We start from the raw sequence: 11,137 nt of genomic DNA on the forward strand, positions 1-11,137 counted from the left end.
AGATAGATACCAAATACACTCAACGGTGATGAGTGAGTCCATCACCAGGGTAAACATTAAAAGAATGGGAGTGTAGTGTATAATATTTATCCAGATTACTAGAGGGCAAAAGTAGAAATTGAGTGAGAAAACTCAGTCAATCCTAATGTAAGCAAGGGTGGAGAGAAAAATAAATACAGGATAGGTGGGACAAACAGATGACAGATATAAATTCCTCCTATAATTTAATAAATGCAACTGGACTAAATGTTGTACTTAAAATACAAAGTTTCTCACACTGGATAAAATCCAACTGCATGCAGTTTACGAGACATATCCACAAGAGATGCTTCCAAAACATAAGGATACTAACAGTGACAGTAAATGGATGGGGGAAGTACAGTATCCAAAGGCTAATGAATAAAAGGCTAATGCAGTTACTTTAATGTCAGGGGAGAAAAATATCACTAGAGATAAAAGAGATCACTTAGTAATGAAAATGGTCCAACTCACCAGAAAGACAGAACAATTTCAAATTTGCATGCAACTGTGGTCTTAAAATATAAGAAACACAAAGAAGAGAGCTACACAGAAAAATCGACAAATTCACACTTACAGCAGGAGATTTTCAAACACATCCCTTGGTAGAACAAGCAGACATATATTCAGTGAGGATAGGGTTAAGAAGCTTGTCTGATGGGCTTTTCTAGAACACCATGGCTTCCATCACAGAATACTCTCCTCAAGACATATGAAATATTTACAAGAAAAGTAAACCTCAAGAAAATTCAAGTCTCACATCAGGTAGAGTATAATTTTTTGACCATAACACAAATAAACCAAGGATCAATAACAAAAAAGATAGTTTCAAAAGCCCCATGTGTTTGGAAATTAGGAAATACATTTTAAAATAATGGATGGATCAAAAAAGAAAGCATAATGGAAATTATAAAAGATTTTTAACTGAATGCGAGAGAAAATATTACATACTAAAATAATGTGGGATTCAGCTGCAGCAAGACTTAAAGGGAAGTTTATGGGTTATAATGCTTATATTAGAAAAGATAAAAGGCTGAGAATAATAAGTAAGCACCCACCTCAAGCAGCTAGAAAAAAAACAGAAGGAAGCCAGAGTAAATGTAAGTGCAGAAAATAATGAAATAGGGTCAGCAAAAACAAAAATTATTTCTCCAAAAAGACTAATAGTTTTGACAACCCTCTGATGAGATTGATCGAGAAAAACAAGAAGGCACAATTAACCAATATTGAGAATGAACAGCTAGAGAGGCTGCAGGCATTGAGGGAAAAGAAAATACAGACAAGATTATGAATAACTATTACAATAGCTTAAATTTTTTAAATGAAACGGGCAAATTCCTAGAAAAATAAAACTTACCAAAACTGAGAAGAGAAAACCCGAATAAGCATCATTCCTGGTCATTGGGACCAAAGTATTTAACAACGGGACACTGAGCATTCATAACACGCTGGCCATAGCTCGGAGCAGAGCCCAGGGGGCCCGAGGCTCTGCCAGGCGTTAACTCTTTGATCTCCTCCTCAGTGGAAGGTCTGGGCTGGGGGACCTGGGGCAGCCATGCAGTACTGGAGGGCTGGGAGTGGCGCTGTGTAGCAGCTGGTATGAAACTCGGCTGGTGCTTTAGCAACCTGGAGTTCTATGGCATCAGCGGAACATCAGACCTTCCCATGACCGACCGTTAAAGGAATTGAATCAATCATTCGTTTCCACAAAGAAAGCACAAGCCCAGAGGGCTTCACCTAGGAGTTATCTGAAGAAGAAAGAATTCTAGTCTTACCGCCACTTTTCCACATCATAGATAAAGAAGGAATACTTCCCAATTCTCTTTATGACAAGTGCAGCACAAAAAAGAAAAGTATAGGCCAATGTCACTCATGAATGTAGATTTTAAAAACTCCTAAGCAAAACATTAGCAAACCAAAAACTGGTAGTATATAAAAACGATAACACATCGTGACAAAATCGGGTCTCGTCCAGCAATGCAAGGTGGACTTGACATTTGAAAATCAGTCGTTTCACCACATTAGAATTAAAGGAGAAAGACTTAGGATCATTTATTTCCAGAGATGCAGGAAAAGTTCAAACGTCTGTTTATGTTTTAAAACTTGTAGTAAACTAGGAATCGAAGGGAAGGTCTTTCCGTAGTAAAGGTGTCTGCAAGGAGCCGACAGCCAATTTCCTAATCAATAGTGAACCGTGAAAAGCATGTCCTTTCCGGTTGGTAACAAAGCGAGGGGGACGTAGGAGTCCCCATCTCCGTTAAACATGGCACCGCAGGTCCGGGACCTGGGCTTCCCAGTGTATTAGCTGCTAGCCAGCTGTGACTACTCAGAACTTGGAATGTGACCAGTCGGAATGGAGACATAAGAGTGAAGTGAAATACACATTGGATTTTAAAGACTTAGTACACAAAAACCACCATAAAATGTCTCATTAGTAATTTTATATGGATTGCTTATTTAAACAATAGTATTCTTGATACATAGGGTTATATAAAATATGTTCTAAAAATTAATTTCACCTGCTTATTTTTTTAATGTAGCTATAAGAAATTTTCAAATGATACGCGTGGCCTGCGTACGGGACTCCCATTAGCTTTCTATCACACAGTGCTGTGCTAGACAGTGAGTTAACAAAATAAAACAAAGGTTAAAAGATTAGAAAGAAGCAAAACTGCCATTGTTTTCAGATTTAGATAGAAAATCCAGCCCTGACTGGTGAGGCTCAGTTGGTTGGGGGGTCATACCACAAAGGGAAAGGCCCTTGGTTCAATTCCTCATCAGGGCACATGCCTGCCTTGCAGGTTTGGTCCTCGGTCAGGCACATATGAGAGGCAACCGATCGATGTTTCTCTCTCATCAATGTTTCTGTCCCTCTCTTTCTCTCTCCGTTTCCCTCTCTAAAAATAAATGAATAAAATGTTTTTAAAAAAAGAAAAAAGAAAATCCAAAAAAGTTATCAGATTATTTCTTAGTCGATTTAAAGTATCAATATACAAAAATCTGTTGTTTTGCATTTCTCATTGCCAGCAATAAGCAAAAAGAAAGTGAAATAAAATATCACTTGTAATATAATAAAAATATGTAAAGCACCTAGGAGTAAATCTAAGAAAATACACAAGGTCCTTATGAAATAAAACATACAATTTTATTAAAGACATTAAAGAAGATCTAAAAATGGAGAGTTAAGCCCTGGCTGGTGTGGCTCAGTGGACTGAGCACCAGCCTGTGAACCAAAGGGTCGCCAGTTTGATTCCCAGTCAGGGCACATTCCTGGGTTGCAGGCCAGGTCCCGGGTGGAGGGTGTGGGAGAGGCAACCACACATTGATGTTTCTTTCCCTCTCTTTCTCCTTCCCTTCCCTTATGTCTAAAAATAAATAGATAAAATATTTTTTTAAATAAATAAAAATGGAGAGTTAAGCCACATTTATGAATTGAAAGACTTGGTGTTGGAACCATGCCGATTTCTCAAAATTGGTCTGTAGACTTAAGACCATCCTGATGCAGATCAGCACAGGTGTTTCAGTGGGGACTGGATAAGCTGAATGCAAAATTTATGTGGAAGTGTGGCCGGCTGAGACTAGCCAAGGAACTCCTGGAGGAGGAGGAGGAGGGGGAGGGGGAGGGGGAGATGGTGGCAGTGGCAGCATCACTAGCAGATACCAAGGCGGGGCACTATTGACACAAGAATAGACAAATAGGACAACTGAACAAAAATGAAAGCCCACTTCAGAGAGACAGAGGGAGACCAAATCTGTTGATCCATGGGTATACCGTATTTTTTGGACCATAAGACACACCTAGGTTTTAGAGGAGGAAAATAGGAAAAAAATTTTGAAGCAAAAAATGTGGTAAAATATTTAATAACATAAATAACATAATATTTCACCAATGTAAACATAAGCTACATTTGGACCATAAGACACACCCCCATTTTCTTCCCAAATTTGGGGGGTGAGTCTTATAGTCTGAAAAATATGGTAACTTTTCAATAAATGGTGCTGGGTTATTAGTTATCCATATGGCAAACAAAGTGAAATTCGACCTCCTACCTCCCCCAAATTAACTCCATATTACTAAAAGCTTAAATGTGAAAGGCAAAACTCTGAAACTTTTAGGTGATATTTAAAAATAGCTTTATTAACACGAGGTAGGGAAGCATTTCTCACACAAGAAACAAAGAGCCTAAGTCACAGAGGAAACATTGATAACTTCGACCACATCAGAATTATAAACTTGCTTTATCAAAAGATGACACAGGGTAAAAAGGTAAGGAAATTTTAAGCACTCAGAAACTGACCAAGGAGAGCAGGCAAAGAATATTTGGAATCAGGAAGGAGGACGGACAACCCACTGGGACAGAAATGCAGGGGTGGAGAAGGGAGGCGCCAGACCGGAACAGGCACTTCATACAAAGTTCCCCAACCCTGTGAATCATGCAAATGCACACCCACTGCGGGATACAGCTTCACCCCCACCTGAGAAGCAGAAACTTAAAAGTCTGATCAAGGCAGGTCTTGACAAGATCGTGGACCCACATGAACTCACAGACACTGCCAGTGAGGATGAAGTGCAGTCAACTGCTTTGGAAGTGGGTTTGGCACGACTGAGTCTCTGTAACCCGCACACAATCTGTGAGCCAGTAATTTGCACCTTAGGGACACACTTCAGAGCAATTCTGGTACGTGTGCACGGGAAAACCTGTTTGTCAATGTGCCTAGTGACAGTGGGTATTTGTAAAAGCCGGAGACAGCCCCCAAACCCCATAGGCTGGGCTAGTCAAGTCTACGCTAGATTTTTGCCCAGCGCTGAAACGGAAGGAACTGCAGTGATGCACATCAGCTTCAATGAGACTTCCAAAACCAGGTTTAGCAAAAGAAATGAGAGTACGAACCATCTGGGGCCACGTACACACAGGGTGGGGCAAAAGTAGGCTTACAGTTGTTCGAACAGAAAATAATGAAATAGTTAATAAATAGTCATACAAGAATAAACTCTGTGTTTCGCATACTCACAGCTGAGAACCTACTTTTGCCCCACCTTGGGCAGTTCAAAACCAGGCAAGGCTAAACACTGTTTTAGGGATGCATGCGCAGATGGTAGAACTAAGGAGGTAACAAGGGAATCATTACTGCAGAGATCAGAAGGGTGCTTCCCTCTAGGTGGGAGGTGTGAGGTGGGTGCGGAGGGGCACACAGTGCGGGCGATGTGCCCTTTCTTAATTTGGGAGCTGTTTACGTGGGTGTTTGCTTTATTATTATTCTTTGCACGTCCGTATGTTATATATACTCTCATGGATGTATTGTGTATCACAATCCAAAAATCCACTTTAATTGAAAAGAAATGTTTTTGGGACTTGAAAAGAAATATCTGTGGAAAGTTAGGAGCCAGACTGTACAGAACATTTTTGGCTGTGTTAAGGGTTTTTGTCTTTATCCTAAAAGTACCAGAGAGATGAGAGAGAACTGCAGTAGAAAGAGAAATACTAAGAGTAACAGAAAAAAAAAAAACCCCGACTCAAAAGAAAATAAAAATAATCTACAATATGAAAGATAACTGTGTGGTGAAAGTGCCTCAGAGATGTTTCAGGAGACGCTGCACACCTAAAACAAGAACGAGACGCTCTGAGAAAGGAGCAATCAGAAAATAAGCATTCTTGAACGTGAAAAACATTGCTGCAATTTTAAAAAGTAAGAGAAGAGTTCGTGGAGCCCAGAACACAGAACACCACGATGGAGAATAGCAAGGACAAAAGCCGTGCAAGATTGACCCAAGTCCAACACCAGCCATCAGGAGTTTCGGAAAGAGAGGGCGGAAGAACAGCGGGGAGGAAATGGTAGCCAAGAATTTCCCAGGGCTGAGTGGAGACACACACATCCAACCGAAAAGCTCATCGAGTGATGAGCAGGGTGAATTTTTCAAAATACTAATACCTAGACACGCTAAGAAATGTCTGAATATCAATGATGAAAAGAACATTAATTTAGAAGCTTTCTGTTTAAAAAAAGAAACAAACACACCAAGAAAAGAACATGCATCAGTCTAGCATCACCAATAACAGCGAGGCCAGAGACGGCAGAGGAAGTTCTTCAAATGCTAAGGGAAAATTACTTGAAACCTAAAATTAGATACCTGCTGGGCCAGTTAGAAATGGTCTACGTAACAGAAAATACAACTCAGTGCCTTAAACAAGTAGGAGGCTACTTTTCTCACCTAACAAGACATGTGTAGGAAGCATTGCTTGCTTGTTCAGTAGATCAGAGAGATTAGGGCTCGCCTTTACCTTACGTGGTTGCCGCATGGTCACGCAGTGGAGCTGTAGCTCCGGACATCACACCCATGTTTCCATTAGCTTTTTTGTAAATTCCACTGAGGTTTCTATGTAGATAATCATGTCTGTGAACACAGACAGCATCACTTCATTTCCAATCTGCATAGCTTTCTTTTTCTCGCCTTGCTGCACTGGCTAAGACTCCAAGTTCCATGAGGACTCTGAGTATTGAGAGCAGACATCTCTGCCTCTTCCTCACGTTAGGGAGAAAGCCCTCATATTTTCATCCATATTTGTAATATCAGCTCTGAGTATAGATTTTTTTGTAGATCGTCTTTATTAGATTAAGGAAGGTTCCCTTTGTTCCTAGTTTGCTGAGAGTTGTTTGTTACAGCAGAGCGCTGAATGTCTCAAGTGTTTTTTCTGCATCTGGTGGGATGATCGTGTGGTTTTCCTTGTTCAGTTAATTAATGATGAATTAACATTTGATTTTTAAAATCAATAATAAAATTAAATATGTTCTTTGAAAATTTGGTTTTTAAATATAAAAATGTGGATTCTCAGGGCCTGAACAGTGTCCCAGACCCTCCTCTGGCTCACCTCCTGCCCATCTCTCAGGTCCTCCCCCTTGTCCCAGGGCCTGCGGCTGGGACACCATCACACTACCAGCTGCTCTCCCAGACGAGGCCACCAGCACCTCTCGCTTCAGTTCCTGCCCCTTCCTCTACCCAGCACCAGCAGCCAGAGAGACAGCATCACTCCCTACTCACCACTGTGGTATTGTGATTATAATTAAAATATATATATTTGGGCCCTGACCAGTGTGGTTTGGTTGGTTGGGCATCGAGCCACAAAGCAAAAGTCACTGGTTTGATTCCCCGCTGGTGCACACACCTGGGTTGCAGGTTCTGTCCCAGTCGGGGTGTGTATGAGAGGCAACTGATCAATGTTTCTCTCCCTCCCTTCCCCTCTCTGTAAAAATAAATAAATGAAATATTATGTACATTTGTATAATATATATGGTTGGTCTTCGTCCCCATTTCTAGCACAGAACTCCTAAAACCCTTGGAGGTTCCTCAGTGGTGAGTGATAAAAGTATCTTGATATCCACAGCAAACCCCTTTTAACCACCTCTGAGTTTGTGTTAATGAGGTGACTTGTGCTTGGCAGTGGCAGAAAAAACACAGAGCCGCCCTCCATGGCTCGTCAGGGCCTCCATACTTGCCCATGCTGCTCTCCTCCTGGCCCTCCTCCCCACCCCTCTGATTACTAAGGGTGCTCAAATGTCCCCTCCTCCATGAAGCCTCCTGGACCACCCTTCTGCCTTCCGCCCAGCAGAGCCCCATGGCTTCTCCTAGCCACAGTCCTGACTCTGCTGTCCGTCTGTGTGTCTCTCCAGCAGAATGGGAGCTCCTCCGGGACAGGCAACGTGTCTGATTCAGCTCACCATCTTGGGGGCAGGCACACAAGAGGTGTTTAGTGTTTGTTGAGTGAATAAATAAGTGCTCAGTGAGAGGCTGGACTTCAGTGAGGCTTGGCGGAAGAGGTTAGCAGGTGGGGGCTGAAGGAGGTGGGAAGGCTGTGGATGGGTTGCTGGCTACAGGACACTGGGTGCCCAGAGGTCCCACTGGGAGTCCTGGAGGGCAGTGAGACTCACGCCAGCCACCAGGTGGCGCCAGACTCCCAGGTGTCTGGCTGCCCTGTGCCTTTTCCCAACCTCCCTCCAGCAGAAACTACAGCAACACCACAGGGTCTCTAGGCCGGCTCTTTTTCTTTTCTTTTTAAAATTTTTATTGTTATTCAATTACAGTTGTATGCCTTTTTTCCCCATCCCTCCACTCCACTCCAGCCGAACCCACCTCCCTCCCCCACTTCCACTCTCCCCCTTGATTTTGTCTATGTGTCCTTTATAGTAGTTCCTGTAATCCCCTCTCTCACTGCCCCCTCCCTACTCCCCCCTGGCTATTGTTAGATTGTTCTTAACTTCAATGTCTCTGGTTACATTTTGTTTGCTGTTTTCTTCTGTTGATTATGTTCCAGTTAAAGGTGAGATCATATGGTAAAAAATATGGAACACTTCACGAATTTGCGCGTCATCCTTGCGCAGGGGCCATGCTAATCTTCCCTGTATCGTTCCAATTTTAGTACCTGTGCTGCCGAAGCAAGCACTCTAGGCCGGCTCTTGATGTCCCCTCAGGTCCTCAGGGCATCTTGCTCCATCTGCGCTTTTGTGCCTGAGATTCCACCACAGGAGCTGCGATGTCTCTTTACACTGCAAAACCTTTCGGGGAAGAGTGTGTTAGGTGACAGGCGTGTCACCAAAAGAGTTAAGAACAGGACTTGGATCCAGGAGACCTAGGAGACTAGACTGGCTGTGTGACTTGGGCCCTTGGTCCTGCTGTGTGCAGCCATACTCTGAGTGGCTCCGTTGCTCAGTTAATCCCTCCACCACCCCAGGAGCTGGAACCACCGTTAGCCCCATTTTACAGAGGAGGGGACTGATGCACAGAGAGGTTAAGTATCCGGCTGAAGGTTGCACAGCTAGGAGGTGGGTCCTAGCCTACAGGAGCCTGCTGGTGCGGGATTAGATGTGGATGCCATGCCTGGGACCGGGAGGGGAGAAGAAGGTGGAGGCACAGGCCCCAGGAACGAGGCCGGAGGGTCCAGGCGGGCAGGGAAAAGCCAACCAGCCTGAGGAGGAGCCACGGAGGGGTCAGTGGAGAGGAAGTGTAGACGAAAGGGAAAGGGGAAGAGAAAAGGCTAGGTGGGAGCTGGGGGTCACGGCGTGTTTGTTTTAGGGCAGATGCTGGGCAAGAGTCTGAACTGCTGCGGGGGAGGGGGCGCGGCTGGGGGAAGAGTGAGGAACTGGGTGCTGGAGGGGCAGGCAAAGGTCAGGAGCACTGGGGGCACCTCCCGGGCACAAGCCCTCCCCTGTGTGATGTCCCCGGGTCCTCCTGCCCCCAGCGTTCATTCTACAGAGGAGCACGCTGAAGCTGGAGAGGTGAAGTGACCAACTGAGAAACACAGGCCATACACTCTCCTTCCCCCCTGCCCCCCCCCCCCACCCCGCTGGGACCTGTGCCTCCCAGCCAGCTCCTGCTGCGTGCCAAGCCCTCACCCCTGCCAGGGAGACAGACGGACAAAGCCAAACCCAATGACCCAACCCCACGATGACTGTGGTCAAGGCCAAGAGACCAAGGTCAAGGAAGACAGTCCCAACCTCTGGGTCAGACGGTTCCCCACTTTCCTCCCTCTTCCTCTGCCCTGCCCCTTCTGTGACCTGAGAGCCAGGGTGCACACAGGGTCTGGGTGAAGCTGTTCCAGGGATCCCCAGTCAGAAGCATCTTAGGTGCTTTCTGGGCACACACGGCCTGCCCAATGTAGGTGCACTGGTTCTCTGGGTCCAGAGCCCAGGAGGTGGGTGCTGTTACAAGCCACTTCTTGCAGGTGGGGAAACAGGCACAGAGATATTGAGCATCTTACCCAAGTCGCACAGCTAGCGAGGGAAGATCTAGAACATTTCCCTGCAGACCATAGTGCATCGTGTATGCCTCGCCCCCGGGTCTGCCCGAAGGGGCTGCGGCGCCAGGACGGCATGCTGACAGTCGGTTGCCAGCCCACACTCTCTTAGGCACCAGACCAACCTGCTGCCCCTTCCCAGAGCCAGAGCCCCCCATTTCGCAGATGAGGGAACGGAGGCCCAGAGAGAGGAATGAGTCAACCAAGACCACACCCCTGGTGTGCAGCAGAACCCAGACAAGGACTCCGGCTCAGTGGCTCCAAGGCCAGTGTCCCTTTCTCAGCTGTTTGTGACGACCCTGTGACCACTCCTGTCCTGGGACCCACCCCACTCCATCAGGCCCCCAGTGGCCACCCCCGCACCACCCAGCTCCTTGGCTCTCACCTGCTGCCGACACAGACCGCCCACGGGATGTGTCCTTTTCCTGCAGCCCCTCTCAACACCCCCACGAGGATTTCCACTGGGTATTGAAAGAGATCCTGCCCTTTCCTACCCCGGGACAGGTGCATAAGGGGCACTGGATGAGGAGGCAGGAGGACAGGTGTGGGTAGGCATGTCCTTTCCGGGTCCTACCTGAGGCCCTCAGGTGCAGCCCCAAACCCCACCTGCTGTGTGTGGGGCCTGGCTTCCAGCTAAGCAGGCCCTGGGCCCAGGGCCAGAGGCTGGGACTGAGATGACTCCCACCCGGCCCTGTGGCCCCTGCCCCTGCCCCTTACCATGTGTACCTCTCCTCCCCTTGCTGAGCCCTGGCCTCTGCTTCTTTTCCTGCCAGACCCCCACATCCTGCCGATCTCTTCTCAGGCTTCTCCCCTCTCAGCCTTCCGGTCCCCCAGCTGAGCCTGGGACAGCCTCTCTGCCCTCCAGCGTCCCCATTGTGCTCCCCACTGCTGCAGGTCCTGAGGCCAGGGGTGGGAGAGCTCAGAGGGGCCTGGGGCTTTCTCCACCACCCCTCAGTCTACTGCCTGCAAAACCGAGGCCACTAACCCAGGGGACTCCACAGAGGCACAGCTGGGACTTGATTATCTGTGTGTCCCCAGGCCTGGCGTGGGGCTGGCACAGGGTAACCACTGCAGCGTAGCATGCCTGAGGTGGCAGGTGGCATCAGCCAGGCTAGGATCTGGCTCCAGCAGTACATGCTGCACAGCCTGGGGCAACTCCCTCAACCTCTCCGAGCCTCTATTTTCTCCTTTGTAAAAACCAGGAAAAATGAGGCCTACTTCACAGAGTTGAGGTGAGCATTAGTAAGACAATGCATACAAATAAAGATCTCAGGCCCTGGCCGGTGTGGCTCAGTGGATTGAGTGCTGACCTGCAAACCAAAGGGTCGCTG

At 46.6% G+C, this 11,137-nt stretch overlaps 1 non-coding gene across 1 annotated transcript; it reads right to left on the reverse strand.

Annotated features, from left to right (window-relative positions):
- Positions 1-8,349: 8,349 nt before the first annotated feature.
- Positions 8,350-8,456, reverse strand: LOC112322093 (U6 spliceosomal RNA). The gene has a single exon (XR_002976587.1). It is a non-coding gene; the product is annotated as a U6 spliceosomal RNA (small nuclear RNA).
- Positions 8,457-11,137: the final 2,681 nt, after the last annotated feature.

This window comes from Desmodus rotundus, chromosome 3, assembly GCF_022682495.2.
Source record: "Desmodus rotundus isolate HL8 chromosome 3, HLdesRot8A.1, whole genome shotgun sequence".
In the NCBI taxonomy this organism is placed as follows: domain Eukaryota; kingdom Metazoa; phylum Chordata; class Mammalia; order Chiroptera; family Phyllostomidae; genus Desmodus; species Desmodus rotundus.